Below are 25,666 nucleotides of genomic sequence, written 5' to 3'. Positions count from 1 at the left end.
AGGCTTGAATTTTCTCTTAAGTTCTTTAAGCTTGTTAAATGCCAAGCATCTTCTTTCCTTTCGGTTTCTAACTTCAGGTCTTTGTACATTTCATTATAATAATTTACTTTGTCTTCTTGAGCTGCCCTTTGAAATCTGTTCAGCTCTTTTATTTCATCATTGCTTCCACTTGCTTTAGCTACTCTACATTTAAGGGCAAGTTTCAGAGTCTCTTCTGACATCCATTTTGATCTTTTCTTTCCTGTCTTTTTAATGACCTTTTGCTTTCTTCATGTATGATGTCCTTGATGTTATTCCACAGCTCATTTGGTCTTTGGTCATTAGTGTTCCATGCATTAAATCTACTCTTGAGATGGTCTCTAAATTCAGGTGGGATATACTCAAGGTCGTACTTTGGCTCTCGTGGACTTGTTTTAATTTTCTTCAGCTTCAGGTTGAACTTGCATATGAACAATTGATGGTCTTTTCCACAGTTGGCCCCTGGCCTTTTCTGACTGATGATATTGAGCTTTTCCATCATCTCTTCCCACAGATGTAGTCAATTTGATTCCTGTGTATTCCATCTGGCAAGGTCCATGTGTATAGTCGCCATTTATATTGTTGAAAAAAGATATTTCCGATAAATAAGTTGTTGGTCTTACAGAAGTCTATCATGTGACCTCCAGCATCATTTCTATCACCAAGGCCACATTTCCAACTACTAATCCTTCTTCTTTGTTTCCAACTTTTGCATTCCAAGCATGAGTAATTATCCATGCATCTTAACTGCATGTTTGATCAGTAGACTAGAGAATCATTAAACTGGAATATTTGACCATAGAGTCAGGCTACAAATTGAGCCAGAACTGTGGGAGGAGACATGGTCACCACCTAACACAGCAGCCACCAAATAAATGCTTGCTGATGAAGTCACAAGACACCTGTTAGACCAGATAGAACTAGTCTCCAAAAGGATAGCCCTGTTGGATTGAATGGTTTTTAAATGCAGAACCAATGATGTCTTTGAAGAGTTGTAGGTTCCTCAACTCAATGCAATCTGAGCTTCCCCACCATAATTCTTCTCAGATCCCTCTGCTAGATGCTCAGAAAAATCTGATTTCCTCATCCCTTCCCTAGCAAAACATGATCGTCCAACATTATACCTCAAAATCTAGAGAAACACACTGAGCTTCTGTTAAGGGTGGTAGAAAAATTTGGAAATAGATAGTGGTGATGGTTGAACATGATGAATGTCATTATTGTCACTAAATTGTACATTTAAAAATATTGAAATGGAAATGTTTCGTTATATATGTATATATATATTGACCACAATAAAAAAATATTGGAAAAAATGTAGAGAAACAGTTCAATGAGGCTTGTTATTGATTGAATTGTGTTTCCCAAAAATGTGTAACAACTTGGCTAGGCCATGATTCCTAGTATTGTGTGGTTGTCCTCCATTTTGTGATCTGAAGTAATTTTCCTATGTGTTGTAAATCCTAACCTTTGTGATGTGAATGAGGCAGGATTAGAGGCAGTTATGTTAATGAGGCAGGATGCAATCTACAGAATTAGGTTGTTTCTTGAGTCAATCTCTTTTGAGATATAAAAGAGAGAAGTGAGCAGAGAGGAGAGGGACCTCATTACAACCAAGCAAGAAGAGCCAGGAGTGGAGTGCATCCTTTGGACCTGGGGTCCTTGCACTGAGAAGCTCCTAGACCAGGGGAAAATTGATGACAAGGAACTTCCCCCAGAGCAAACAAGAGAGAGAAAGCCTTCCCATGGAGCTGGCACCCTGAATTCAGACTTCTAGCCTCCTAGACTGTGAGAGAATAAATTTTTGTTTGTTAAAGCCATCCACTTGAGGTATTTCTATTATAGCAGCACAGATAACTAAGACAATGCACTAAACTGATTAATAAGGAGTGTTCAGACTTTTCCCAGACATACTGAAGAACAGATACTAATTAGGCTAAACCTTGAGGCTCAAGGACCATCAGAGGCTGCTCTTGGGAGAGATTCCTGGAACAGAGTAGCTGTTAAAAATATTGAATTAATTTAAGTATGAGTTGAAAATGAAAGCAAATCTGAAAAAATATGTATTAGTAGAGTGTGGCAAGGATAAAAATAGTTTTTTTAAATGCTTTATGTTGGACTTTGCTGTGTTTTCATGGATTACATGAACCTAAGTGCCTCTAAATTATGAAACTCTACTTGTCAAACCAGATTGTGCAGCCAAGCAAATCTAGAGAAACTAGCATATTTGGGGAATATTTTATTTATTTATTTATGCCTTACCTTGTTGCTAAAATGATTTAAGAATTTTATAAAGATGCACACAATGAACTAAGATAAAATAAATTCAAAACAACTAAGAAAATAAGAGAAAGGGAAAATAAGGTTAAGCAAATAAGATGGATCCAGGAGTGAGGCTACTAACCAAAAAGTAATTCCTTTAACACTAGATGACATAGGAAGATGAGAAATCTCTCCAGCTTTCCTCCTCCACCCTCTACCACCTTCCAATCATCCCATGAGTTCTCTAAATGTTGTGGGTGGATAGCAGAGCCAGTACACCAAGCCTCCACCTCTAAGCTAAGCAGCTCTCTCATTTCATTCCTGGAGGAAGGGATAAAAATTCAGCAGTTGCTCAGGAGGATGCGGAAGGAGATGGGATCTCAAACGTCCTTTGCTTACAGATTCCTCCCATTATGTAGCCTACCTTCTCTTAAGGGTTAATAGACGAAGTTAGATCAATAAAAATAAGTCTTCTACCACAACCTTCTGGAAAGAGGAAAAAACTTTTGTAAAGATAGAAGACAGGCAATCCCAGTGTAGATAAGGAAAAGTCAGTGACATTATTACTCAGAACGTTTTCAGGGGGTAAAGTGATAACATTCATTTCTTCCCCCTCTTGAGTTTCAGAACCAAACAAGAGATGTATACAGGGATCAGAAAGACAGAAACTGAAATAACAGCTTTATCACTAAGGTAGCTGAATTTAAGAACATAGCTTGATCTACAACCAGGATATAGCTCCTTAATGAGTTACCCATAAACAGAATCTACACTCAGAAGCACAGGTCACCCCACTGCAGACGCACAGTGTACCCCAGTAAGCTCCAAATACATAAGCAGAGCAGTAGGATCCTGAAAAGAGATGGCTCCAAGCAGAGAGGATCAAGAAGAGGCTGAGCTACATGTGTTCAGAGCCTCTTCTCTATCTCACTAATCAAACAAGTCTCTCTTCCTATGTAGGAGTGGAGGAGGATAGTGAATAAGGGCAAGGGGAGCAAGGGCCCACACTTACATCTCCTATACTTCTCTGTGCTCCATGAGATAGGGTATAAGCATTCTCCCTGAAGTCCTGCCAAGCAACAGTGCCCTTCTCAGCTGCATCAGGCTAGTAAAACTGGGATGTGCACAAAAAGATGGGAAACTGTGCAAGGATTGATTCATTTCTAAAGTCTGTATCCAAAGCTTAGCAGTAACAGCCACCTGAACAGGCACATGGACAATAACACTTCTGGTCCCGTCTGTCCCTAAGTGTCTTAACAGTCATGAGAATGTGACAAATGGCATATTAACGTGAAACATCTGTCAAGATCTCTCTCTTCCTCGTACCATCTTTCCAGCCTGAATGAGCATGGGGTCATCCCTCTGCATAAAACCATTCAATGCTCTTCTTTGTTCTCCAGATAAAGTCCCAATTTCTTAGAATATCCTACAAGACCTCATCCTGTAGTCTAGCACCTGCCTACAATTAGTATCTCATCTCTTACTACTCCCTCCTTCACCCTCACCTTTTCCTTCACTCGCTTTCCATGAAGTAGTAGCACTGTCTCATGATTGGAACACTCTGGTCTTCCCTCATCTCTTAGCTAACTGCAACCCATCTTTCACCTCTCCATTTCCTTCAGGAAGCATCCCCACAAGCTTGGTTAAAAAGGCTTCCCCACGGGATTCCCCTGTATGACCCCATGTTTCACACTAAATGTTGGTTTACTTGTCAACATCTCTTACTGGGATTTACAGTTTTTAAAGTCCTGGACCATTTCTATCATTTTATCACTTAGAACCAACACAGAGAATAGTATTTGTCATGGACACTGTGCTGAATAACTATTTGCTGATCACTCAATGAGTGTGGGATACTCCCCCCACCGACCACAGGACCCACGCCCCCACCCGAGTCTACTTCCCTCTCTACCAAGGGACTCTGAGATTCAAAATAATGAAAAACATAAATGCCAAGATTCTGCTTCTTAATTAAGTGTTTTTATGGTTGTTGTTGCTACTGAATAAAGTCTCCAACGACCAGAGAACTTGGAAATCAGCAGTTTCTCCTTCTTTTCTGCCAACTTAAGGGAGGTTACAGCTCTTTCCCCCAAAAGTACAGCCTCCCAGGTGCCTTATTAGCTCAGATAGAACCCAAGAGCGAACAAGATTGTCTCTATTTAATTGCACAACCATTGCTCTATTTCAGCCATCATTAGCCTTGCTCTCAAAGGGCTGGTTTATATCCTACCCCTTTCTAAGGCTGGCTTTGATGGAGGGTGGGTGCATTTTATGTCAAAGTTCACACTCTTACAATATCTAAAATCCAAAACGTGCTGTTCTGCATCCTCTGAGCCAACCCTTGGGTCAATCTCTTTCTGCTCCCTCTCCTACAACGACCAGGGTAAACCTGTGGGGAAGTGATCTTGGTGGTGTTTTCCCAGGCATTACCTGATACGTCAAGGAAGGGTCTTGCCTCCAGTAGTAGGGTACTTAAACTGGATTCATGGATTTGGTTTTTGGTAGATCTTCAAACCACATAATGGGTTTGCAAAATCTTGTGCAAACATACATTTATCTGTGGAGGAGTCTGTAGCTTTTACTTGATTCTCAGGGCAGCCCAAAGAGAATAAGCCTCACTGTCTTACAGCTTTAACTGGATGGTCCTTTCAGCATCATAAAACTGATTCCAATCAGTGGTTTTCTCTTTCCTAAACATTCATTCACTGAGGCCCTCCCACGGGCTTGGATGATCCTTCCTGGCACACTGGGTTCTTTGTCTGAGCTCAGCTTGCTTTTACTTTGGAGACCCTCTTAAGAGAGTAGGCCGTGGTGGTGGTTGGAGGCAGAGGATACTGAGAGGTTGGAAAACCTTTCATTGCACCCTTCCATGCATAAAAATTTTATGGAAAGAGCCCATTAATAGAAGTTTAGGGACTTGGGTTCTACTGTGAACTCTGCCTCTAAAAATACACCTAACCTTGTGCAAGTTACTTATTCTCTACGTTCTTCAGTTTCCTGGTCTGTTTAAAAACAAAAATGAAAAAAAAAAGTGAAGTAGATAAATGTTAAAGTCTCTTTGAGCCTTAAAACATCTATGACCCCAAGAAATCAGACCATATGGGCATGAATGATGTAGATGGCTGTAGAGATACAAGTTGTGTTGATATGTCCTGTTGAACGCCGTGTTCCAGAAGTGCATGAGCATGTTGTATATCTAACAGGGAAACATTTGACTGTTTTCCTACATGTTCTTCTCTCTCTGTATTGTCTTTTTGCCATATGTTTTGGCACCACATATGGCAGTAAGTCTCAGAAGAATAACAGAACCAAAACATAGACTTCCAGGTTTTAGGTTTCAAAATAGACTTTGAAATCCTCAGCGTAAAACACATATTGGTTAGACTTATATAGAAGACATGATAATATAAGAGCTTGGTTTCTTGCCCTAAACTGGATAAAGAGTCCTCAGAGTGGAGCTGGGAGAAACGTAATGAAGATGAAGCAGTGCTTCCGTGCAAGTGCCTCTCTAGGAAAAGGGGCCTGCACATGGCCACCCTCCCCAGTGCAACACGGGTTTGAAAACCCAAATACAGAAAGGACCTATGTTAGTTTCTTGGGTGGGTTCTGGGAGAGTGAGAAAGGCCCTAGAACTTCCTTGTGCCCCTCCAGCCTAGTATGGCAGCAACAGAGCACACATGGAGGCAAGATGAATGTAGGCAAAGCAAAGAGGGTCTGAAACAGCCCCCAAGCCTCCCACTGCCTTAGAGCAGAACAGGGAGCACCTGAAAACACAGGAGACCCCCTCCAAAAAGTCTGCTCGAGAGGCTGATCTGCTAGAGACCCAGGTGAACATAGTCATCATCAGAGTGCCTGAAATGATGGACATTAATGTGAGATGTAAGAGATTGTGACTGCTGAGGACCAAATGCCTGTCTCACAGTGTAGTGGCCCTGTGAAGGTCCCCAGGACTCAATTTCAACCCCAGGAAGGGGTGGCGAGGCTGGAATACCTGAAAAGAAAGCCTCTATTTTAACTAATAAAGCCTTGATTTAACAAAACAACAACGAAGAAAAGCTAAATAATAACAACAAAAACCCACTGATTTTCTGAATTTAATTAAGATTGAATTTCTACTCCTACGGTATGGAAGCTGAAGAAGTGGTGTTCAGTTATAGAAAAGAAAGTTACATCTTTCACACACTTAAGTTTGGCGGTTATAAAAATTTATATCTACCACATATATATTCTCCATGGCATACGAAAAAAATAACATAAATCCAATGTAGTGAGGACAGGGCTCAAAAAAAGTCACTACTAATTTTTAAATCAGCTAATGAAATTGAAGGATCTCTTCTTCTTGACCCTGATTACTCACCACTTCCCAGCCAATTTTTCAAAGTCCTCTATATTTTTCTATATTTTTCAAATTCCTTTACGTTTATATGCTTTATCTCAAGTCAATATTATCTCGCTTATACTAGCACGATGTTAGTGATAGGTGATAACTTGTTAGGTGCTAATTAACCAGCATAACTTAATCATAAAAGTACAGCACAAACCTATAACTCCTCTATCAGCTTCCTCAGCAATGACAGTAGATCATCTTTCTGGACAAAATAAAGGACAAAATATCATCCAGTGATTGACCTCATAGCCTTAATTAGCTACTGTTGAACCTGTTGCCGTCGAGTCAATTCCGACTCATAGAGACCCTATAGGAGAAAAGTAGAACTGCCCCATAGGGTTTGCAAGGAGCAGCTAGTGGATTCGAACTGCCAGCTTTTGGTCTTAACCACTGCACCACTAGGGCTCCATCTAGCTACTATGAAAACCTAAATCCGAAAAAGTAACAAATAAGTAATAAATTTCCCACAGGAAAGGAATTATAGTTCTAAAAGTAAGCTCTAAGTGTTTTATTTCATATACTTCTGTTTATATATTCTACTGATGATTAAAATGTACTAAATGAATTCATGTAAACACTTTTTTAAAAAAACTTACAGGCTTAGCATATAGCTTCAGATATATAAATAGAAAACTAAGTTCTTCCTAATTATTCTAAATTTATTTATGCTGTGACAGTAAGCAAATTCTGTGCTTCATCTTCCTCCAACCTGTCTCTCAAGGCCCTTGGAATACTTCTCATTTACCTTCTCTGGAATTTCTCTTATTGGATTAGCATCTTCTATAATATCTCTTAATGTTGTTAGAGAAATAGAATTCTATCTCCCACATGACTGTTCTTCAGTAGCCAGTGAAATTATTATTCTGATGAAAACCTATGCTATGTTGATAAAGATGACGTTTCCAAAACCCGTCTGAACCTTTCATATTTGGCAGTTGGAGATCCATCTTCTAAGTGTATGAAGATGTTATCGTATTCCATTAATAACACAAGTCACTATGGCTATTTTCAGATATGTTGACTTTTCTACCCTATTATAACCAGTGGATAATTCCCTTAAAAAATACAAAATGCTTCAACGCTCTTTAACATGTGTCAAGATGTGAATAACATACACACACCATTGCAACATCCTGGCAGTTAACAACATGGCTCCTTTGCCATGGAAACATGTCTGAGCTCAGTGGAAAGGTACCATGCTGTGATGCCGAACACATCTCTCCTGAACTACCAGACGAGTCCTGAGTTTGGATTTATCTCTGCACTCAGACAATGTGCCGCTTTGTGTAGCTCTGACCATGGCCGCAGACCGCAGGCAGCTCCCATAACCCCTTTCCTTCCAGGCATCACTAGGAAAACAAGCTGGGATATTGAAACTACACTGACACTCATTATTCTAACACCAGGAAAAGAAATATTAATCAAGCAAAGGCAGGTTTTTAAAAGACTCAGAGTACAAAACCTAGGATTTCACATTTGCGAAATGAAACAGTACATTTGCAAGCCCACATCACACTCCCTGAAGAGAAGTTAAAAACGACAAGTACAGGGCTGGACAGATCTTGGTCCACAGAAGGTGCGGTTGGGCTCTTGGACCACCTGGAACATTTTCTTGAGAACAGATGAAACAGAGGTGGCAATGGTCTCACTGCCACCACAATGCACCATTCATATCTCAGCAGCATCCTTGACTCAGGAATGGAAAACACATTTCTGACTCTATACTTCTGATTTCTTTTTTTTAAGTGAACAAATTGAAGCGTACAAATTTTTTTTTTTTTAGAATTTTGACTTTTTTTCCTCATTAAATATCATATAATAACTCCAGCTAGGTGAGATTCTGAAAGGCAACTTAATCCCCTTCCAATATTCACCCCCACCCCCTTCTCATCTACCGGGAGAATTCAACACCTCCAAATAAAGTGAGCAAGAGATCCCATTATATCAAGATAACCAGTTGCCATCGAGTCGACTCTGACTCCTGGCAACCCCATGTGTTTCAGAGTAGAACTGTGCTCCATAGGGTTTCCAATGGCTGGTCTTTCAGAAGTAGATGGCCAGGCCTTCTTCCGAGGTGCCTCTGGGTGAACTTGAACTCCAGTCTTTCTGTTGGTAGCCAAACACGTTAACCATTTGCACCACCCAAGGACTTCTACGTCAAGAGAGTTAATAGGAAATGTCAATGAGAGTTAAATAACAATGCTTTTAAAAGCACCTTCATAAATAGGATTTGATTATTATCCTATCTCAGAAAAGGTGCCGTCTCTGCCCAGCTAGTCACTTTCAAGGAGTAAAGACAACACAATGATGAGACACAAAGCAGGCTATTCCTACGTAAATGTCAGAACCAGACAGAAGAGAAGAGAGGCCTCTTCCAGGGAGAGGCTGGGAGCTGGCATAGGAATGGTCCCAGTGGAAACTGTGCTGAAAGGACGAGCAAGTCAGCAACCACTTCCGCAGGGACCAGACACATGGCTGGGATGGAGTGGGGCTTCAGGCTGGGGATACTCCATGCCCAAACTACATCTATTTTTCCACCCTTAGGTCTCAGAGATTCTAGCACAAGCTTGAAGATCTGGGTACCACCTATCCTGGTTAACATGCAGCCAAAGTGCTTTCTCCTGGAACCCTGGGACTGGGGTCAGGATGTTTTTCCTTTTTAAAATTCACTTGTTGCTTTCATACTGAAGTCTTGTTTTAGATGTATCACACAATCTTAGTACTCATTGTCACTTGTTTGGTAAAATGCTTCTTCATAAAGATATTCTAAGTCTATCATTTTAAAATAATGCCTTTTTTGTACCCTAAAATTATTCCTACTGCTTTACAATCTGGAATGTATCTGATTGTATTCCATCATGGCACACATGGAAGGGTGTGGCGGTAATTCCTGTTGTCAAGTCTACAATAAATACCTCACCTTGTCTGACGGCTTTGTCCAAAAGAGTTTCTTTAAGACTAATTTAGAAGTCACTCTTTCTACAAAATATATCTGAAATATGACTCATCCTCACTACCTCTACTGGAGTCACCCAAATTCAAGCCACCATCAGCCACCACGCTCCCATCATTCCCTCTCTGCCTTTCTTCCTTGCAGTGGCTGGAAAAATCTCTGTAAAAGGTAAGTCGGATCATTTCCTCTTCTACTCCCCTCAAGCACCCATTCCCAACCTTCCTCATTCAGAATCAATCTCAGCGTCTTTACCACAGCCTGTACACATGTCCGCTTCATGGGTGTGTGACCAGCCCAATTACACAGGGACCTGCATGCAAAGCATCCTGCACTTGGGAGTTGAATGCTCTGTGATCGCTGTGTTGAAATTTTTATTAATTTTATCTTTGAATTTGTGTTTTGTCAGTGAAGTCCAATGGGACAAGGAGCATGCCTCGGGGGCTCGCTGCCTCGGTTAGCACGTAGTCCAGCCTCCCAGCACTTCACCGCCTCCCCAGCATGGGTTTTTGGTCATCTCCTCTCCACTCCCTGGCGTCCCAGGCCCCACCCGGCCTCCCATTCCCTGCCTCTGCCCCAGGACTGCTAATGCCTTGCACTAGGTCATATTGGGAGAGGGAGGCTCACAGTCTGCTGTGGTCCTCCACTGCCAGCAGGGACCCAGGCACAAACACTGAGGTGCTCACCGTCAGGTGCGTACACTGGTGGGGCCTAGCAGCAGCCATCCTTCCCCAAACTGGCAACCACAGCACTTGGACAGGTGACTGGGAGGAGGCACAGTGGGGCAAGCCTGTTTCTCACCCCTGATCCTGGTACCAAGGGTGTCCTAGCCCAGTGCTTACAATCCCTTGGGAGGGCCATCCTTTCACCAAGGGTTAGGGCAGGGAGCCCACTGGAAGGTGAATTAATTTCCCTGCACCCAGCCAGCATGCATTCATTGGCCCAGAGGCTGGTGGGAAGGGGAGTCCTGTAGCCAGTGGGCCCTGCTCAGGACAGGGCCCCAGGTACCTGTGAGGGTCTGCACTTACCTTGTGAGCATTTACACCCAAGGAAGCAGGACATAAACATAGGCGTTTGAAAGACAGACTGCGAAAGAAAGGAAAAAGTTTTATATTTCAATACTTTTAAAGGCATGATTTCCTGCTATTTAAACAAGAGGACCCACATTTTCATTCTGCATCCCAAACCAAAGTGAAAACAGTTGCCGTCTAATCGATTCCAACTCACGGAGACCCCGTGTGCATCAAGGTAGACTTGTGCTCCATAGGGTTTGCAATGGCTGATTTTTCAGAAGTAGATCATTTCTTCTGAGGCACCTCTGGTGGACTTGAACTGCCAACCTTAACCTTAGCAGCCAAACGCTTAACCATTTGTACCACCCGGGGACTCCCATTTTGCATCAGACCCTGTAAATTCCACAGCCAGCCCTGCCTATGCATCACGGGCCCTGCTCTGCTCTCCAGCATCATCTCCTCCACGCTCTCCCTCCTGTACTCCACGCAGCCAGCCTGGAGTTCAGGGAGGTCAGAGACGGGCCATGCTCAGTCCTGCCACTTGGCCTTTACTTTGTGGTTTCCTTTGCCTGGAATACTGTTTCTCCATGTCTCTTCATGGTCACTGTCTCATTTTGATTATTACTTCTCAAAAGCCACCTCCTCAGAGAGGCCTTCCCTGATCATCCTATGAAAATGCCACCCATGCGAGTCACTCATTATCTCCTCACTCAGCCTTATTTTTTCTTCCAAGCCCTTAAAGCTAAGTAATATATTAGATACGTTCTTGTTTTTCTCTCACTTGTCTTCCTCACTAGAATGCATATTCCATGAGCTCAGGGACTTTGTCTTGTCCACCATCTCTCTACCCTCAGTGCCTAGAATGGTTTTAGGTCCGTGAAATGCTCTTAATAAATATACGTTGAATGAATGAACGAACTCGCCTAGACCCATCATTCTGCATTCCTCTTTCTCCTAGTCTTCAAGAGAAGAGAAAACTACCTCCTAAAGAGAGATCCTCCCCATACTGAAGCCTATTATCCATTCAGTGATTACCTAGTCACAAAAGATTTATTGAGCACCTATGATATGCAATGATTTGTTGATGCCTACTTTGTGTGAGGCGCTATGTTAGACCTCATGAGGGTCTATTATTAAAGAGCATCCTAGTTTGCATTCTTCAAAATCATTTAAAACATTTAATTCATTTTCTAATGCTTCCCCTTCCATCACTCAATGGTGAATTAACAGCATTCTAGGTTCTGTACTAAGAACAGAGCAGGCTAGAATAAAATTATTCAATTTGGGAATGTAGACTTTTGTTTTTGGATCATAACAACTTTTTTTATATAGCATCCACAAAACCCAGGCCAGCCCTGTCCTCTTGTGCCATTTCTTAGCCATCACAAAACACAGCACATGTTCTTCTGTGAGGGAATGCCCCGCTTCTGTCTACTTTGGGTTATGATGCCATGAAACTTGTCTCCAAGTGGCTGGTTGTCCAGCGCCCTGATTTTCCCTGGGCACTTCTCCAGCTGGCTTTGTTCATTCATGATGGGCGTTTTCCTCCGTGGAAGGAGCTGAGCTGGGGGCCACACTCGCTCCTGAGCACCCCCTTAGGATTCCGTGCTCTTCTGCCCCATTCTCCATGTTCCTTTGCCATTAGCCGTGCTGATACAACTCTGTGTTTTTAATGAAATTAGTAAGTGACACCAGCAGCCTGTGTGACCACTCCTTCAGAATCAGAGATTCTTTCAAATAGGAATTGACCCTTCCCTCACCCCACGGGTGTCACATGAGCAAATGCCCCCAAGGTGGAGGCATTAATTCTACATAGTGCTTCCCATTGTTTACAGTTTCCCAGCCAAATTCTCAAGCCAAGTGAACTCATTCCCATCCAAGTCCATTGAATCCAATTTAGCAGGAAACATTGCATGACGTATAAGAGATCTCTGAATATGCATTGCCCTCAGCCAGGGGTGGGCTAATTCCTTCTAAATTAGGCCACTTAAGGCTTCTTGCAGTTATTTAAAGGTAAAATAAATGAAGAAAGATAAATCGCCCTGCCGAGGGGGGGTGGTGCGCGGGGAACAAAAGAAAGTACAGCATTTTCAATTTTCCTCCACCGCTAGCTTGTAGAGATATTTTCATTGAAATGGCCTTTTGGTTTGAAAGCATTAACGAAGTGACAAAGAAATTCATGAGTGAGTCTGTCTTAGGCTGGGTTCTCTAGAGAAGCAAAACCAATGAAGCATACATGTATGTACACACACACATATATATAAAACCTGCTGCTGTCTAGTTGATTGCAACTCATAGCAACCTATAGGACAGATTAGATTACTGCCCCGTAGGGTTTCCAAGGAACTGCTGGTGGATTCGAACTGCTGACCTTTATGATCAGCAGCCAAGCTCTTAACCACTGTGTCACCAGAGAACATATATGTGTGTGTGTGTGTGTGTGTGATTGTAGAGGTTGGGAAGTCCCAAGTCCATTGATCAGGCTGGAGGCTTCTCCTGACTCATGTAGCTTCAGAAGCCGGTGAACCCAAGATTGGCAGGTCAGACAGCAGGCCTCTGTCTTACAGGCTGCAGAGGCCTACGAATCCCAAGGTAAGCTGCCAGCTCAAGTTCCAAGAACCAAAGGTCAGATTCGTGATCCTGAGGGAGCAAAAGCCAGCGATCTTTGCCACAAAGTCCACATACATTGGTTGCAAGCCACACCCTCAAGGAAACTCCGTTTCAACTGATTGGCTGCTCATAGCAGTTCTCATTGTGGAGGTGATTACATTATATCACATCTCATTATGGAGGTAATTACATCATTACATAGCTGCAAACTACATCATAACTGCCAAACCCCTTGGCAAGTTGACATACAACATTAAGCATCACAGAGTCCATTTAAATAATAATAATAAATCTACAGCAAGAAAAAGCAGGCAAGTCTATATGGGAAAGACAGCTACCTGAAGGACCACATTCCAGTTTGTCCAATTACTTTCTGAACTCACCAAATGATTAGTATTTACTTCTCAAATATGACAATATAGTAGAACTTAAATCTTTTATTTGAGCAATCTCATTTTGACCTGTCTTACTGATGCACGGAAGAGGCCCTCAACCAGATTGGGTCAGTGAAGTCAGGCTCGCTCTTAGAATTCTGGGCAGTCCTATCAGTACTTCACTGTATGGTAATCACAGGCCAGATGACTGGGAGAATTCCCTTACCAATTGTCCTGTAAATTCAAACCACTGGCCACAGTGGCATCCCTAGGGAGGTGTGGGGTGGGGTGTGGGGGATGCGGACTATACCACCTGACACTGTCAGAGGGGGTGACACAAAAATGACTCCAGGGTCCGCGATGGCGGTGGTAGGCAGGAAGCGCCGCCCGGTGGGCCGGTGCCACCGGGAAAGGAGCAGCCAAGGCAGTGGTGGCACTAGGGTTGGTGTCTCCCATCACCCAGTGTGGTAACTTGTCACCTCCTGTCACCTGCCATTCAGGGTGCAGGTGACCAGGCCTTGGCACCCACCATTGGATGGAGAGCAGGGTCTCCACCTTGGCCAATGGGAAAGGGGAGGAGCTGGGAGGGGCTCTGTGCAGGGGCTGGATGGCGGTGGGGAGGGGCTTTGCGGGCCAGCCCTGGCCATGGCGGTGGGGGGGTGTGACACCATGAGTTACTCCACTGGGAGTTACCACTCTGGGTGACACCAATATGAGTGACACCACTGACTGGCCACAAGGGTGATGAGGCCACAGAGTGTCAGTCACTAAAAGATACAACCCCACAGTAGAAAAACCAGTTCAGTGGGCATACTCCCACTGACAGAGGTATCCCTGGAGGACAGTCGAAGTAGTTTATGCTTCTCATTAAAAATAGGTGGCAAGTGATTACCTCTAACATTTCTGCCAACACTGGCGAATTTACAATGTCTTTTTAGTGTCCCAGATGGGATATGTGGCATTTGCACATTTCTATGCAGGGGAAAACTTCATAAAGGAGAGAAGAATGGTAAGTTAAGAATAAGTAGAATGGAATTTTGCTTGGCTCTTGTGTTTATCGGGGTCTATGGGGCAGCTCTACTCTAACACGTTAGGTAGCCATGAGTCAAAATCAGCTTGATGGCAGCGTTTTTTGTTTCTTTAATTTCCTGGGCAGGTAGTGCGTGTAAATAGTCATACGTTTTTGGTATATTAATTTCTCTTGGTTCTTGAGTTTATTCAGGGTCCTAATTTCCTGGGCAGGTAGCTGCAAGTTAATAGTCGTACATTTTTGCTGTGATACCCAGACCCTAGGTTTGATTTAGCCTATTAAGAACAAAGTCGCTACTTGTGTATATTTGAACCCTTGTTCAAACCTGGGACAGTTATAGATCTGCTTGGAAATCACAGCTCTCTAGGTCTTACACATGCTGACAATGTTTTTGTCTTGTCTTATTCTAACAACATTCTCCCCTCCTCACAATTACAGTAATCCACCTCAGAGATGCATAGTTCATCCAGTTAATTACCCTTCGCATCAAAATTTGCATTTAATGGACATGAGCTCTCTTTGCAAGTTTTAGTTCAGGATTTGGGGAATGTGCAGTTGAACTGGGACTGGAGCGCAAGATGGAGGGGAATTGGCTGGACAAGGTCATCAGCAGCATGCCTTGAGTTGAGTGAGCAGAGATGTGTCTGTCAGGGAATTCCCTCTGGTCATCAATCACAGGCGTGTTCATTATTTGGAGTCTATTTTTCCCCCAATACATGTGAAGTCAGACCCTTTCCATCCAAACACAAGGAATCAAGTTTTGAGTTATTCACAGATCTCTGCTTTACCTCGCCTTATTGCGAAAGGTTAATGACGTGGAATCTAGTTCATGGATCAACACAACTGTATTAATTAAAGCAACGCACTCAGAAACTACAAACTGGAACTGGAAAAGTTGATTTCACTGTCTCCTATTTGAATCATTTGAGTGTGGAAAAAAAGCAATATGTATCAATATAAGGTTAAATTCAATAAAGTATTAAGGACATTAAAAGCACCAATGCAGAGTCTTGAAATAGCTTCAAAATGGACTCATTGTGAGCAAGCTCTTGCCCCAAATCAATCCATGACATAAAACAATGCATCCCGCAACCACCCTTTTGCCAAACGCAAAGTCCATCTCCACCTAGTTGTCCTTATTGGTCACATTGCTTTGATGCTGACTTGAATTAAAATGAGTTTGGATCTGTTCTGCCTCAATAATTCCCATATCCTTTCTATTTCTACTTTTGCTACCATGAAACATTTTATTGCCACTTAGGAGTCCCTGGTATCTCTGTATCCAAAGTGAAGAAGTAATGGAGATCCAAATAATCAAACTCTTAAATACCCTAGATGGTAGCTCAAGAAATTGGCAGCAGCTTATTTTCTAGTGCAATTATTATTATGCTCCTGGAAACTTTATTGTGGTTCCGTCACTTAAGAATGACCCATCTATCGTCTACAGTCTTCCAGTGTAAAGCTGACCTAGCCTCTGCCAGATGGGAAGGCTTATGCCTGTTTCCTCTTAGAGAGAAGAACTTGAGATTAGCTGCTATTAGAAGAACACAAATGGTGTTCTTCCAAAGTGCGCAACTCATTGTGCATATTTCTCCAGAAATTTTTGTAGCAGCCCATGGCTGCAACCCAAATGCTTACCACCAGCCTGAAAAGCAAGTTAGAAAGTTGTTTGGCAACCCGTATGCTCAACTTTCCATGCCATTCGCAACTAGAACTGTGGTCAGTTTTGAAATTTAATCTACTTTTTCTTTCTTTAGTTTGGGGAATAAGATGAAAGGTTGCTAAATGGGCTCTTGAAAAAAAATGTTTAAGGAATGGGGATAATGTTGCCCCATAAGAGCAACTGTCTTCAAAGCCACAAAGAGGATTATGACAAGGGCAGTGACCAGAAGTTGTACACTTCCCTTGACGACCAATAGAAAGAAACGGATTAATTTTTACCTGAAAATAGGTTAGAAATAACCAATAACTTTCTCATCTTAAGCTATTTAACTGTGTTACTAAAAGGTTTCTACTTGTTGTTAGGTACCATCAAGTCGATTCCCACTCATGGCGACCCCATGTAACAGAGTGGAGCTGCCCCATAGGGTTTTCGAGGCTGTAATCCTTACAGCAGATTGCCAGGTCTTTCTCCTGCGGAGCAACTGGTGGGTTCAAACAGCCAACCTTTCGGTTAGCAGCTGAGTGCTTAATATTGCCCTACCAGTGCTCCTTAAATTTCTACTTAGATTTTTTTTTTTTTAAACAGGATAGATCTGTGTATTCTTTCCTATTCAATCCTATCAAACCTAAGAAGAGTTGGAGGGCTTTTGTAACCTTTTTTTTCCAGCGCTAAGATTCTGTAGGTGAAATATTCAACCTGTTGCTACTACAAAGGGTTTCAGAAGCAAGTAACAATTAACATGAATCATGAATTGAGATAGACAGATTTGTATGCTCTTATCCCCAGCTTCCTGAGAAACTCTAATAGGAATCTTTCTCTGGATAGAATTGGGGAGTTTCATCATCCAGGGCAGACAGGCTTCCAGCGTAAGCTTGAGAGCTGACCTGGAGAAATTCCCGTTTTGATCCTCGCTGACTATCATCATGAACAGTCAATAAAATTAATTCAGACTGGTTTTTTAAATCCAGGGTCACAAGGCACTTTACTCACAGGTTGGGCTTCCTAGTTTCCGTCACACCACAATTGGGTGACAAAAGGTCAATATACAGCTGTTTTTAGGACTAAAAGATACTGAGCCCTTGGAAATGGCAGAGTATTTACTGTTGTCCCACAGTAATCGTGGGAGGAATTTTGAAAGAACTTCTGAGAAATCCAGTGTAGTAAGAATGGATAGAAAAAGCCACAATTTGAATAAAGGAGACCCAAGAGGGCTACAGGAAGTAAAGTAATGATGGGAGTTCCTCCTCCCGGTGGCAGGGGCTACAAACAGCCAGGCTTTATGGTGCTCACAGGCTATGCATAATCATTCAACACTTGAATTAAGTTCAACAGACCTTGCAGGCATTACGTTAGGTTCTGGGGACACAATAATGAATTACGACTAATAATAATGCCCATCAAGTCAGACTATGAGCGAGGCAACAGATGGACAAAACAAGCATAGGGCTTGGAGCCTGACAACTGGGTTCAAGTCCCATTTCTCTTACTTACTAGCTATGTGACATGGACATCTCTCTTCATCCTCTGAGACACTTTCCTTACCTAAGAAAATCTGTGTAATAAAAATTCTTATTTCACAGAGTTGGAGCAAAAGCACTTTGTAATCTGACATTATTGTTGACTAGACAGCCCAAACAAACAGGCTGAGATCAAAGATGGCGGTGACTGAGGGTCATCTTTGTACACAAAAGGACGGAACCTCGTCAGCAAAACACCCTGGAGAAAAGAGTCAGGTTCAAACACTTAAAAGATTCTCTGTTTAGCTCTACTTCAGTACAGTTAGAATCCACCACATTTCATGAGGAGAATGTTTCCCGCTTAAAGCTGCACTACTGCGGAGCTACACCCTAGAAGTCGCCCTAACTTAGCCCTTTCTTCAGAGGGTGATGTCTAAGAGTGAAGGTGGATGTGTTCTAGGCTTGCACTACCATGTACTATCTGGGCGACCTTAGTCATGGTATTTAACTGCTCTCTGCTTCATTCTCCTAGTTTGGAAAATGATGCTAATTGTGCGTACCTCGTAGGGTTTTTGAGAAGATTAAATGAGCTAATGTTTATCGAGTCCTTCGAACAGTACTGGGTGAATAAGAAAATGAGTAAGACAGACTAGCCATTATCCTGCCATAGTCCCTGTTTCAATAAGAACCCAGAATTGGCTTATGCTCTGAAGTTAATTCACCATACACCAGAGAACAGTATAGACAACACTGGCACACGCTGCTCGTACGGTGAGGAAGAACAGCCCCATTTGAACCTGAGAAGTAGCTGTTTTAGAGAATTGGAATTTCCAGCCTAGGACAGGTAGTTTGGAAACAGAATCCAATGAACCTTCCTGCTGTTCCACCTGTGCCTTCCCACCTTCACGGTGGCTACATTTGTCAGCCACCCAAAGGGAGAGAAAATCATTCAAAAACCAATCATCCTACTGTGCAAGAAGTTAAAATTGTATCAACTTTTCTTAGATGTTTCCCATGTTCTGTATTCCAACAGCACTTGTGAAGCTTAATTTAGCCAATGGCTGGTCAAAGGGAGAAATATGATCATTGTAATTTGTGATTTACACAGCGATAATAGTAATAAATGCAGTAACAGCAATAATACGAAAACCAAACCAAACCCTTTGCCGTCAAGTAGATTCCGGCTCATAGTGACCCTACAGGACAGAGTAGACCTGCCCCATAGGGTTTCCAAGAAGCAGCTGGTGGATTCAAACTGCCAACCTTTTGGTCAGCAGCAGAGCTGTTTCATCATAAGTACTTTACAGACGATGCCTCTTTATAAACCTTACAATAATCCTAGGAGGTAAGCACTATTATTATCCCCATTTTACAGAGGGCAAAACTGTTTCCATGGTTCCCAAAAACAGGAAATTAGGGAGATTTCAGTAGAAGAGCCATGCCAAGAAAAACATGAATTCTGCAGACAGTGGGAATTCTATCAGGAAATAACACCACCAGTAACTTTATTACTCGACACCAAGAACACTTCCACATACCATGTGAGTTTCTCGCAGTACAGTAACCATTTCGGTTCTTGGAAAAGTCATAGGAAAAGATACGGAAAGTTAAGTCACTTTCAATGGCCTCAAAATTTAGATCTATCTTTAAAGATTGATTCTGGTATGTCTGTATTAGCAGGAGTTGTATGTTCCAGCTCATCAAGTTGGGTAGAAGGTGATGCTGGTGATCTGTAACACTTATATAAAGTTTTTCAACATACAAAGCACTTTTAATGCATTATATCATCTGATCCTTTCAATGATGGTGAGAAATAGAAGTATTGTTCCTTTCTTACATATGAAAAAAATTGAGGCCCAAGGATGTACCCAAGCCCCAGAGTGAAGCAGCAGAACTGGGTGCCAAAGCCCTGTATTCTGCCTCCAATCCCACCTCTTGACATATATCATGCTTTTGTCTTTTAATAAGATGGAAAACCCAGATATCTGCACAGCCACAGACTAAATACCTAACCAGGTCAAAGGACTTGTAAAAGCAAAGACCATGTCACTAGCTGGGGAATAGATGGATGAACTGGTGTTCAGACTGGAGCAAACCCCCCAAATTCTACTGCAAACAGTCAATGACATCACCTCGGAATGAGATGTATTTTATGTACTGGGAAACACAAACTTTGGACATTGTCAAAGGGAATTCTATTGACATTTTTGTTGTTTTTCTTCTTGTTTAAATCCAGGTTGCCTAGCAGTCAAAGGAACAAGGTAGTCACCTCCCACCCCAGTTCTCAATATTTCAACTGGAATGAGAAGCATTTATATTGCATTTTATAAAATGACATGAGGTAATTTAAGGCTTAGAGACCTGCCCTGAGATCTACTGGAGAAAAGGAGCAAAGGGTCTGGAACCCAGGAGTCAAGCCACAATTCACTTGTCCCTAGTTAGGTAAGCTGGAAAAGAGTTTATATTCGAGTTGACCATTTTTCCTCTGGAATGTCCCCTCTGAGGCTTTGGCTGAGTTTGGGGAAGTTCATGTCATCACCTTTCCACCATTCAATAGTCATGGTTATTAGGGGCTTCCAAAGGCTCTCAGAGTCTGGTTTAGGTCAAATGGGGCCAAACAATGGGATTCCTGCTCCCAAGGACAGAGGAAGACTCTAATTTCATTTCACCTCTGCATGCACGCAATTTCCACCCAAGACATTTGTTGTCTGAAACACTGCCTGAACTTGGAGTGTTATGGTGTAAAATGCCTGTCTCTGATGTTGTATGGCCTCTGCGGGGACTGGGCTGTGGCCCTGATTGGCTTCTCACACGAGCTTTCTGCCCTAAGAACCATCAGCTTCCAGCCTGAGAACAGATCTCTGGAAAGGTCCTGCACCCCTCAAGCATGTCGAGCTGTAAAGGTATAAGACAAGAGCTTCATTGTGGTTGAACATGGGACTGTGTGACTTCTTTAGATGGGAAGCAATCACAGGATGCGTAGAGAGGTAGAGAGAAGGGAAAATGAAGCTTCTGTAAACAACTGGCAAGCTCTCAGATTAGTGGTTTAAAAAAAACATGAAAGCAAAGCACAAAAGACAAAACATCACTGCTGCAAAGAAATCTTCCCTGATTGCGTGTGATGTAACAATCCCATCCTCCCCTCAACACGCTCTGCCGTTCTCTGGCCCCACCACAGCATGCTGGCTGATGGTGATGCTGGCAATATACAACCTCATTACCAGACAAGTCACCCCTGTGTAGGTTGCTCTCATGCATTTCATGGACACTTGGTATCCTGATGCCTCAAAGAGTGAGACTGTGTCGGTGAGTCTGTTCTGTTACTTACACATCCATGTTGTCCATTGTGGTTTACAAGCTCGAGTAGAACAGAGATTATACCCGTTTAACCAGCTTTGCATATCAACCAACACAGATATTTCCACCCTATGTTGCAATCTTAAATCCCTCTTCATTATGTGCTTTCTTGTGTGAGTTCAAGTTGGAAATTATTAGAGGCTACTGTATACTTGGCTTATTACTTTTTGAATCTCATCAAGCTATCACTGCAGCAGAAGGAAAACAGCCCCCCTTCAGCTGCTAGTGAAGAGCACTTCTGTTGAGCAAACTCCCTCTCTGTAATTAGCACAATTGCTTTCAATTTTTGGCAGCAGTAACAAATAGACCACCTCAAATATGAGCAGTTTGAGAAAGTGCCATGGAAAATAAGGGTGGAAGGACATAGTTGTTGGTGGAGACATTATTTCCACATACTACAAACAGTGCACATATGTCATTATTTAGCTACTGAGAGTAGAGGAGAACCAAGAAACAGAATCCAGGCATCCAGAGTCTGTGTTGGTAGCCCAGAATTAGTGATCAGGGTGAAATTCCAAAAAGGAATATCCAGGAAGGCATCCTGCCTCAGCTAAGTCTTAAGGGATTTGTAGATATTCACTAATCAAGAAAGAAGAACCTAGCATCTCAGATGTATGAGCAAAGGCATAGAGGCATCTAACAGCAGGGGGTGTCTAGAGAACCACAAGTTGCTGGTACGGCTGAAGAATAAGTAAGAGGGCAGGTGTGTTGGAAATTGAATTAGAGAAGAAGGACTTAACATGCCCTGCTTATGAGTTTGACAATTTTATCTTAAAAGCAAGAATAATTCAGCAGTTATTTTAAACTTTCAATCTTAGATATAACACTTTGGAAAGAAGGTAGAAAACTTATTGAAGGAGGTAAATTTGAAGAGAATGAGTCTAGTAAGAAGGCTACTGCAATATTCCTGGACAGGGTTGATAAAAGTTGGAAATAAGGCATGTACCTGTTAGGATTCCTTGGTTTCAGGCAACATAAATAAACAAGAATAGACATTCAAATCTTCTGGCTCTGTTAAACCAAAGGGCCTTTACTGGAAATATTTGGTGGGCTCTTGAGGATGGAGAACAAGGCTTAAGAATGTACCATAACCATGGCAGCTCCAAAACGCCAGGGGACAGGCTGAAGAGAGGCCCTCCATAGCAGAAGTAGTTGGGTTGGGATGGCTCGGCCACCACCCTGCAATGAGTGACCTCCAATCATCCCTCTGTCCTTCAGTACAAGCTTCAGAGACCTGGGACAGGGCAGCTACTTGGCCAAACTTAGGTCCCAGAGTCTGGTTTGGGGGATGGGCGAGGATATTGTAGTTTTAGATCCCATAGTGGATTGCAGGGACCTGGAGTCACCTCCCAATCAGAGGACACAGAATTACACAGTGACTGAGAGGTAATCACCTCCAGGGGAAGGTGGAATGGATGCTGGGAAGCCAAAAAATGACAAATGTTCACAACAGGTGCTAGCAGTGGATTGAGGTAGGGGAAGAAAATGGTATTTGAAGTTCTATAAGCTTGGAACACTTACTGAAAGCCTATTGTGCGCAAGACAGTGGACTAGGTGCTCCTGGAGATATAAGGAAGTATAAGGCATGGCCTTGGACTTTAAAAGACTCAAATGGAATATAGGATGCAAACAAAAAAAAAGTTGTGACAATTCTGTCACGTATATCTTATGCCAGATATTTCTTTTCTAGGTCTGTGCAAAGGGAAAAGATCTGTGCACAGATCTAGAAATGGTGCAGCTGTTAAGGCATGTGAGATTCAGAGAATGAAGAAATTATGAATCTGAAAGAGTTAGAAAAGTCCTCATGAACATAGTGGAGCTTGGATGGTATGTAGAACTTGGGCTAGCAGACAGGAAAAGAGAGAACATTCTAGGCAGGGAGAATGGTCTTGTGTTTAGGCAGAGGTATGATACTGAATATATGAGGTGCATTTAGGAATTAATTTATTCACAGTGGTCTAGGAAAAAAAGTTCATATAGGGAACCATTTCTTACTAGGAGTCAATGATACCCAAAATGCACAAAAGTGGATGTTTTCCCTTCTCTTCTTATTTAGCTGACCTTCAGTTGATCATTCAGCAGTTCCCATTTCAAGACTTCAGGGAGGAAAGTAAGGAAGGTGGTGAATTTGCTGGACTAAGGGGTTGAAAGGAGAAAGAAAAGAGACCAGAGACCAGTGTATGCTGCACTCCAAGTTCCTGATCCCCTCCCTGGACCTGAGACATTGGGTTGGGCCAAACTGATCCAGCTCATAGTCAGGCCGCTAAATGCCTGGAGTACCCCAGCTGCCCTGTTAGCCACCCTGCTCTTCCTTCTTCCCAGCCTTCAGCAGCAGCATCTCTCACCAACCTGCAGAGTGGAGCCCCAGCAAGAGGAATGGATCCAAAACAGGGAGTGGAAGCCTGGGTCCTCCTGGATCTGGTCTCCTCAGGGGCAGGGGTCTTTTTCCCCAGAAGCTGGTTCAGCACCAGAGCTACACATAACTCCCCACTCCCTGAGCTGCTCACCCAAAGCTTTTCCACTTCCCCTAAGTGGTACTGCAAATTGGGTAAAGAGACAATGTGCTAATCATACAGCTGCCATTTGTAGGAATCAGATCTCCAGGGCCCTGCCAGGAATTCCCAACATGCTTTCATTTCCAGACACCCGCAGGCACCAGGAGGTAGGAGTCTGCTGTTCTTATTCCCATCAGAAAGGGATGACCCAGGCAGCCTGTTTCCTTCCAACAAACCAATTTTCTCTGTGGGTCAGGGTGACCTTATTCACCTTTAAAACCTAAGTCCAAATGTGTCTCCAATGCTGAGGCTCAAGTATTTAAATGCTTTCCATGTTTCTAGTTCTTTACAAGATACAGTGGACTAAACAAGATTAGTCGGAGATGTGGTTCAAGCTTCAAGAAGCTCAACAGAAAGGCAAAATCTAACTGTATGAAATTTACCAACTGAGACCATCCCGCAACATCCAATTCCTTTCAATCACAATGTTAGTCTCCCAGATTCCTGTAACAAAGTACCATAAAGTGGGTGGCTTTGAATAACAGAAATTTATTGTCTCACAGTTCTGGAGGCTGAAGTCCAAATCAAGGTGTTGGTCAGAACATGCTCCTTCTGACGTCTCTAGGGAAAGACACTTTCTTGTCTCACCCAGCTCCTGGTAGCCCCACGTGTTCCTTGGTTTGTAGATGGCTTCTTCACACAACGTCCTCCCTCTGTCTGTCTCTCTGTGTTTTCTTCTACTTTTTTATAAGGACATCACTGAGACTGGATTAGGACCCACCTTACTCTAATTTAACTGATTACATCTTCCAGGACCCTATTTCCAAACCCGGTTATGTTCACAAGGACCAGGGGTTAGGACTTCAATAGATTCTGGGGCGGGGGGCATAATTCAATCATAACAATGACTATTTGGTACTCGTGTAATGCACAAAGAGCCCCAAAACTCTTGAAAACAAAACAAGGGTTATAAAATTCACCAATTCAATTGTCACTGAATTTAATGTAGATGTGGCTACAAGATATTAAATAAATAGTTTTGTAACATAGAATCCCAAATATCCTCTGTACTCTGTGCTAAATTGATTACAAAAATAGCCTTGTCATTCCCTTTACAGTGTAACTTTATAGCTCTTCCCAGTAAGAGATGGGTTCTGTCTCTCCATTTCTTGATAATCTGTGCTTGGCAATGTGACTTGCTTGACTAATAGAAAGGGTGAAAGTGATAGTATTCCAGTCCCAAGTCTGGGCTTTAAGGGGCCTTGTGTCTTTCTTCTCTTTTGGAACCCTGTCTTTACCATGAAAATAATCCCAAACTAGAAATATTGGATAATGAGAGACTATGGGGAGCAACTGGGATGCCCAGCTGAGACACCCCAGGCCAGCCAGGCCCTAGTTGACTCTACAGTTGACTACAGATGCATGAGTAAGTCCAGCCGAGACCAGAAGAACCATTCAGTTGAGCCCAGCCCAGATTTCCAATCCATAGAAACATGAGCTAAAAAAATGGTGGTTGTTTTAAGCTAGAGATTTTGGGGTTGGTTTCCTACACAGCAACTGATACACCCACCCTTAGGTTTTTGGACACCCTATGTCTTAGGCATCAGGAGTGAATGTATTGTTGTCCAACCACAAATTAAGCTATCACTACTATGAAAACCTGCCCCAGGAGCCTTCCGGATACATCCAGATCATTTCTGAATTTTAAGATTACGTACCTGGGATTTCTATTTAGTCTTCCCTATCTTTCTTTTTCATTCCCACTAGCATTGGGCCTTCATTTCTTCTACTGAACACTGGAAATAAGTGTCTTAATTGGTCTCTGCTACCAGGATTTTCTAGCCAAACTTACCCACTATTGTCTTTGTCTGAAAACGTCACTTTGCACGTCTTACCTTGTTCTTTCTATCTGTGGTCCTTCCCTGTGCAGAGAATAAGGTCTAAATACTTCATTTCATATCAGGACCCAAAAAAAAAAAAAAAAAAAGAGTATTGCATACTCACCATGTGCCACAGAAAGTTGAATAAGACAGAGGAGGTTAAGTCTACT

The 25,666-nt window shown here is 42.6% G+C and overlaps 1 long non-coding RNA gene across 3 annotated transcripts in view; it reads right to left on the bottom strand.

Moving 5' to 3' along the window:
• Positions 1-25,666, bottom strand: part of LOC111821298 (uncharacterized) — a 165,278-nt gene that overhangs the window by 13,819 nt on the left and 125,793 nt on the right. For all 3 annotated transcript variants that reach the window (XR_002824738.1, XR_002824740.1, XR_002824739.1), the window contains one exon: positions 10,646-10,703. This is a non-coding gene — a long non-coding RNA (uncharacterized LOC111821298). The remainder of the gene's footprint in view (positions 1-10,645; positions 10,704-25,666) is intronic.

The sequence above is a fragment of the Trichechus manatus genome, unplaced genomic scaffold (genome assembly GCF_000243295.1).
Source record: "Trichechus manatus latirostris isolate Lorelei unplaced genomic scaffold, TriManLat1.0 scaffold00076, whole genome shotgun sequence".
Classification (NCBI taxonomy): domain Eukaryota; kingdom Metazoa; phylum Chordata; class Mammalia; order Sirenia; family Trichechidae; genus Trichechus; species Trichechus manatus.
Note: the sequence above shows the minus strand (reverse complement) of the source record. Positions and strands in the feature narration are given on the sequence as shown.